The sequence below is a fragment of the Arachis stenosperma genome, chromosome 10 (genome assembly GCF_014773155.1).
Source record: "Arachis stenosperma cultivar V10309 chromosome 10, arast.V10309.gnm1.PFL2, whole genome shotgun sequence".
NCBI classification, from domain to species: Eukaryota; Viridiplantae; Streptophyta; class Magnoliopsida; order Fabales; family Fabaceae; genus Arachis; species Arachis stenosperma.
Window position 1 is genome coordinate 53,367,346 of NC_080386.1, and position 6,839 is coordinate 53,374,184.

Below are 6,839 nucleotides of genomic sequence, written 5' to 3' on the forward strand. Positions count from 1 at the left end.
TTCCTTAGATTAAGGAGGGAAGCAAAAGGAAAGAAGGCTATTGGTGCAGAGGAAGAGGAAGAAGACTTGGATATAGACATGAAGGATGATATGGAAAACCATCATGAAGGAAAGGTAAACAATCATGCCAGATAAGGTGCAGCTAACGCTGCTAGACAAGAGAAGAGAGTGTTGGGTTCCTACATTAATCCCAATCCTGGGAATTATGGGAGCAGCATTCAAAAGCCAACCATCCATGCTAATAATTTTGACTTGAAGCCTCAACTCATCACACTCGTCCAAAACAATTGTTCTTTCGAAGGAAGTACCCAAGAAGACCCTAATCAGCATCTCACTACATTCCTAAGGATCTGTGAAACGTTTAAATCTAATGGTGTTTATCCTGACACCTATAGATTGCTACTGTTTCCATTCTCTTTGAAGGACAAAGCATCCAAATGGCTAGAATCATTTCCTAAAGAAAGCTTGACAACTTGGGAAGGTGTGGTAAATAGATTCTTATCAAGGTTCTACCCTCCTCAAAGAGTGAATAGATTGAGAACTGAGGTGCATACATGCAGATAGCAGGATGGTGAAACCTTATATGAAGCATGGGAAAGATTCAAAGAATTGATAAGGAAATGCCCCTCTGATATGTTTAATGAGTAGGTGCAACTACACATCTTTTATGAAGGGCTTTCCTATGAATCAAAGAAAGTTGTGGACCACTCTTCTGGAGGTTCCCTTAACAAGAAGAAGACTATTGAAGAAGCCATTTATGTCATAGAAACAGTGGCTGACAATAAGTACTTCTATGCCTCTGAGAGGAGCAACAACAGAGGAGTCATGGAGCTGAACAACATGGATGCAATACTGGCCCAAAATAAGATGATCACTAAGCAACTAGCTGAATTGACCAAGAAAATAGAGAAGAATCAGGCTGCAGCCATCCATACTCAACCATCACCTCAAGGAGAGTTGGATATAGAGGAAGGAGTTAACTGGGAGGAAGCCAATTACCTTGGGAATTCATCTAGACAAGCTCATGATCCATACTCAAAAACCTATAACCCTGGTTGGAGGAACTACCCAAACTTTGGGTGGGGAAACCAACAAAACCAAGGCCAAGACCACAAACGTCATAATCCCAACCAATACACATACCAACAATCCAATTAAAGATCATATCAACATCCATACAACAATTCTTCCCAGCCACCATACCAAACCAAAAATAACCACTCTCAACAACCCAATTCCAACCAACCATCACCACATGATGATTACAGAATGTCTAAAATTGAAGCTATGTTTACAAATCTTTGTAGGGAGTCTGAAGACATGAAAAAATTCAAGGAAGAAGTGAGAGATCATATGAAAAGCCGAGGAGAGACCATTAGGAAGCTTGAATCTCAAGTGGGACATCTCTCTCAGTAGATTCCAAAGTCCACTGATAGTTTCCCAAGTGACACTGAGAAAAATCCAAGAGGGAAAATGAAGAAGGTGAGATGGGAAGAGTGTAAGGCAGTTACTCTTACGAATGAAGAAATCTTGGAAGAAGATACTAGCAGGCCAATAGAGCACAGCAACGGAAGTTCCCAGGGAAACATGGAGGAAAAGGAACAAGGAAATAGACCTGTATAGGGGAAAGAACCAACAAGGAAGGAAATGCTGAAACCTTATGTGCCAAGGGCACTGTTCCGAGGGTTACCTGAAACGTGTAGCTCGGTCGTCTGGCAAGACCCGAGGTAGGGGTTCCGTGACCCGAGCTTGGTGTGCTGAGCGGCGGGGGGTTGTACCTGCAATGACACTCCGATGCTTAAGTTAGCATGGGTCCAAGCAGATATTGAGTAGAATTAGAGTATGAGTTATACCTGGGTGCTCCAGTGTATTTATAATGGTGAGATGTGGCCTCATGTGGATAGGATAAGTTAGTTATCTTATCTTATCTTTAAGTGAGGTCATCTTATCTTCAAGGGAACCGCCTTTATCTTTCTGGGCTTTTAGCCGCCTTTAGATTGGGCTATGTTCCTTCGTTTTGGGCCTTTCTTCTTTATTTGTCCGAGGTCCGACCTCAGGCGTGGGCCTTTGGGACGAGGTCGGACCTTCTGCGAACTTCCCGAGTTTGGAGAGCTCGGTCAGGGTATGAACAGTGCCCCTGTCCGAGTTCGTCCTTTTGAGAGGTCGAGCTCGGGCATAGTCGTTCTTTTCAAAATTTGAAAATGGCCGTTTCAGCATTTATTGCTTTTTACCGTTTCTCCTCGATTTCCGTTCGGGCTCTGTGAAGGCATTATTTATTTGCCCCTTTCCTCATTTTCTTTGTTTATTCTGTTCCCTTTCCCTTTTCTGGGTTTTTCGCCGCCTCTCTTTCGAGCATCTTCCTTCTTTCTCTCTGTTCTTCTTCTCCGATTCTTTCTGTGCATTGTTTTTCGGGGTTTCCTCTGCGCCGCTGTTTTCGTTCTTCTTGCATCGGAGCTCGTTGTCTTCTTCCTTTCTCCCAGGTTTGTTTCTTGTCTTTACTTTTGCTGTGCACATATGCTGGGGTTGCCCCGGAAAGAGGCGCCGCCATTGCTTTGGTTGTTTGTATGTGGGGGGGGCTCTTTTCTCTTGGTACTTTGTTTTCGGGTTACTGCATTTTTCTTCTAAAAGAACTTTTGTTTTCTTGCTTCTGCTGAATGGGTTTTTTGCTGTCTGCCTATTATGTGATTTTTGGCTTGCTGTTGTATTCTTCTTTGTAGGCAAGATTTTTTATGTCTCGAAAGGTGTTTCAAGCAATGTCGACCAAGATTCCGAGTGGTCTTGGTTGGGTAGATCCTGTTCCTCTAAGGGTCCCTTCTGTTGTAGATTCTGAGTATCTAGTTAGGTTCCGTAGGGAGTGTAGTATTTGTGAGAACAGGGAGTCTGAGCGGGATTATGAGCTAGTAGCCCCGGAGTCCGAGGAGAGAGTGTGCTTCCCGCCTTTAGAAAGTTCCGAGAAGCTATTCTTTTATGCTTACGATTGTTTTTTCTCTAAGTTGGGTGTACGACTTCCTTTTACCGACTTGGAGTCCGAGGTCCTTTGGTCTTGTAACCTTGCTCCTACGCAACTCCATCCAAATTCTTGGGCGTTTTTAAAGCTGTTTCAACTTTTGTGTCAGTTTTTGGGCGTCTCCCCTTCTGTTTCTCTTTTTTCCTATCTGTTCGCGTTGACGAAGCCGGGGTCGGGTGCTGGGAAGGTGTCTTGGGTCTCTTTTAGGGCTAACCAGGGGAAGAAGTTTTGTACCTTGTATGATGAGTCGTTTCATGATTTCAAGAACTACTATTTCAAGGTCCGGGCTGCTGGAGATGTCCGACCTTTCTTTCTAGATGAGAGTGGGGAGCCTTCTTTTCCTCTTTGTTGGCAGGAGAATGTTGTGTCGGTTAAGTATACTTTTGAGAGTCTAGATGAGGTAGAGCAGGCTTTTGCGGGTGTGTTGAGCAGTTTATGGGGTCGGGCACCTCACTTGGACACGAAGAAAATGTTGGGAGATCCAAGCCTTCTCCGTTCCGAGTTAGGTAGTTCCCGACCTCTCCGAGCTTCATCCTTTTAGTATTTTGCCTGTTTTGGTGGAATTCCTGTTTGTGATAATCCCTTTCTTTTTGTTTCTGCAGAGATGTCTTCTCAGGCGGATTCCATGAAGTTTCTTCGTCGGTCGAAGAAGTCTGCGGCTGCTCGGAATATCGAGGCTGAGGTTTCTGCCCGATCTTCTCCGCAGAAGACTACCGTGGGTGTTCAGACTCGGTCGAAGACCATTCCGACTCCTCAGTTCCGAGCTATAACTCAAGATCCTCCGACCTCCGGACCCGGTCACCTTTCCCCGTCTTCGACCTCGGGTCCTCCCCCCAAGAAACAGAAGACCTCTCAAGAGCTTGCTGGTTTCAATGATAAGGATTTTGACGCTCTTGGTTGGATTGAGCAGCACATTCTCCCCCAGACCTTTATTTCTACTGATGATGCGTCTATGGAGCATCACTTTCAGTATATGGCACGGAGCTGTGTTCGGATGGCTAGTCTTCATGCCGCTATTGCTCGGGAGTTCAAGAAACCTCCCCTTGGGGCGACCAGCTCCCGACTTGAGAAGGCACGGTCTGAGCTTGATAAGATTAGTCAACTGAAGGCTGCCAGGATTACTGAGCTGGAGGCCTCTTTGGAGGAAGAGAAAACTAGGGCTACCGCGGCTGTGGCGGCGGCGAAGACATCTGAGGAGATGGCGAGGGTGGCGACGGAGAACTATACTAAGCTGTATGCCGAGCTTGTGGAGACGAAGGAGAAGTTGCAGTATGCTCGGGATGATTTTTACGAGCTGGAAGATAATGTGGCCAAGGGTATGGATGCTATGTTTGTGAATTTGAGGGATCAGGTCCGGGTTCTTGCTCCCGACCTGGATCTGAGCTTATTCAGTACGGAAAACATTGTTGTGGAGGGAAAGATTGTTCCTGCTCCTGCCGAGGATGAGGTTCCGGTGTCCGACCACAAGGCTCCGGTGTCCGACCCCGAGGTTCCGGTTGTGAACCCGACTTCACCTTTGGCTGAGGATAGATCTGGTGTGGAGGTTTCAAACCGGGATGACGTTGCCTTCGATGCAGTCCCGATATCTATGTTTCAGCCTGCTGTCGATGTGGAGTCCGGAAAGGGCCTCGATCCTCTGTAGTCTTGTACTTCTTGGTGTTTTGCCCGATCTGTGGGCTCTTTTGTTTTTGGATGGTTTCTGTTGAACACTTTGGACACCTTTTGTTGTAGTAACTTTATTATGCGGTGTTTTTTGTTCGCGCTTGACTTTTTGTTTCCGCTTTTGTGCTTTTTAGTCGTTTTCGGATAACAACTTTTCAGCTAGCGTTTTGACTTCTTACTTTCGCTTTTGTGCTTTTTAGTTGTTTTCGATTAACAACTTTTTAGCTAGCGTTTTGACTTTTTACTTTCGCTTTTGTGCTTTTTAGTTGTTTTCGATTAACAACTTTTTAGCTAGCGTTTTGACTTTTTACTTTCGCTTTTTTGCTTTTTAGTTGTTTTTGATTAACAACTTTTTAGCTAGCGTTTTGACTTCTTACTTTCGCTTTTGTGCTTTTTAGTTGTTTTCGATTAACAACTTTTTAGCTAGCGTTTTGACTTTTTACTTTCGCTTTTGTGCTTTTTAGTTGTTTTCGATTAACAACTTTTTAGCTAGCGTTTTGACTTTTTACTTTCGCTTTTTTGCTTTTTAGTTGTTTTTGATTAACAACTTTTTAGCTAGCGTTTTGACTTCTTACTTTCGCTTTTGTGCTTTTTAGTTGTTTTTGATTAACAACTTTTTAGCTAGCGTTTTGAAACTTCTTTCGATTTCGTTCTTTTCGCTTGTACTTTTTAGTTGCTTTTTCTAAAGCAACTTTTTTAGTAAGCGTTTTTCGAAATCTTGGTTCTTGCCGTTTTAAGGCTTCTTTCTTGGGCCGAGCTTTTTCTCGGACATCGGGTGCTCGAGTACCTCCTTTTTGTTAGGTCCGACTTTGTCGTTGGTCGGTTCTTCTGAGTTATATCTGTAATCTCTTTTTATTTGGCTTTTTGAGCCATTTTAGAGTTACTTTATAACTTTTCCCTTTGTTGGGTCCGACTTCGTCGTTTGGTCGGCCTTTTTAAGTTATTTTTGTAACCTCTTTTTTATTTGGCTCTTCGAGCCATTTTCAGGGTTACTTTATAACTTCTCACATTAATTTGAACCTCGTCGCTTTATCTTTGCCGACCTTGTATGGTCTTTTGGCAAATGATTTTTTGCGTTTTGCCGAGCATAAATTAATGCGCCTTGGTGGGGTACTTTCTAGGATTTGCTTCATCATGAGGAAGAGAAAATAGAGAAATTTGATTAGTATTAAAAAAGAAAGAATATTTACAAAGTGTTTACCCTTTAGGTCGGGTATCCTGCTTAACCGGGTGTCTCATTAAAAAACCCTTGTATTGAAAAAGAGTACACCTCGGGTTAAGTTTTTCTAGCTGTAGTACCGTCTTAGATTACAGGCGTGCCAGGTCCTGGGCAGCTCATTGCCTTCTAGGTCGGATATTTTGTAGTAGCCTGTCCCTAAGACTTCTGTTACCTTGTAGGGCCCTTTCCAATTTGCGGCTAGCTTTCCTTCTCCCGACTTTTGTGTTCCGATGTCATTTCGGATTAGAATCAGGTCGTGAATGGAGAAGCTTCGCTTTATTACCTTTTGATTGTATCTGAGGGCCGTTCGCCGTTTTAAGGCTTCTTCTCGAATCCGAGCTCTTTCTCGGACCTCGGGGAGGAGGTCGAGTTCTTCCCTTTGTGCCTGCGGGTTATCTTTTTCGTTGTAGAAGATGACTCTGGGCGACCCTTCATCTATTTCGATAGGAATCATTGCCTCCATCCCGTAAGCTAGCCGGAATGGGGATTCTCCCGTTGTAGAGTGCGGGGTTGTCCGATATGCCCATAGTACCTGGGGGAGTTCGTCGGCCCACGCCCCTTTGGCCTCTTGGAGTCTTCGCTTTAACCCGGCCAAGATGACTTTATTTGCAGCCTCTGCTTGTCCATTGGCTTGTGGGTGCTCGACCGATGTGAATTGCTGTTTGATTTTTAGTTCGGCCACCAAGTTCTGAAAACTTGTGTCCGTGAACTGTGTTCCATTGTCTGTTGTGATGGAGTAGGGGACTCCGAACCTCGTGACGATGTTTTTGTATAGGAGTTTACGGCTTTTCTGAGCCGTAATAGTGGCTAAGGGTTCGGCTTCGATCCACTTTGTGAAGTAGTCGACCCCTACTATGAGGTATTTGACTTGCCCCGGTCCTTGTGGAAACGGGCCGAGTAGGTCGAGTCCCCATTTTGCGAAGGGCCATGGCGCAGTGATGCTGATAAGGT

The 6,839-nt window shown here is 44.5% G+C and overlaps 1 non-coding gene across 1 annotated transcript; it reads right to left on the minus strand.

The window, feature by feature from the left end:
• Positions 1 to 531: 531 nt before the first annotated feature.
• Positions 532 to 635, minus strand: LOC130958488 (small nucleolar RNA R71). The gene has a single exon (XR_009077607.1). It is a non-coding gene; the product is annotated as a small nucleolar RNA R71 (small nucleolar RNA).
• Between the last annotated feature and the right edge of the window lie 6,204 nt (positions 636 to 6,839).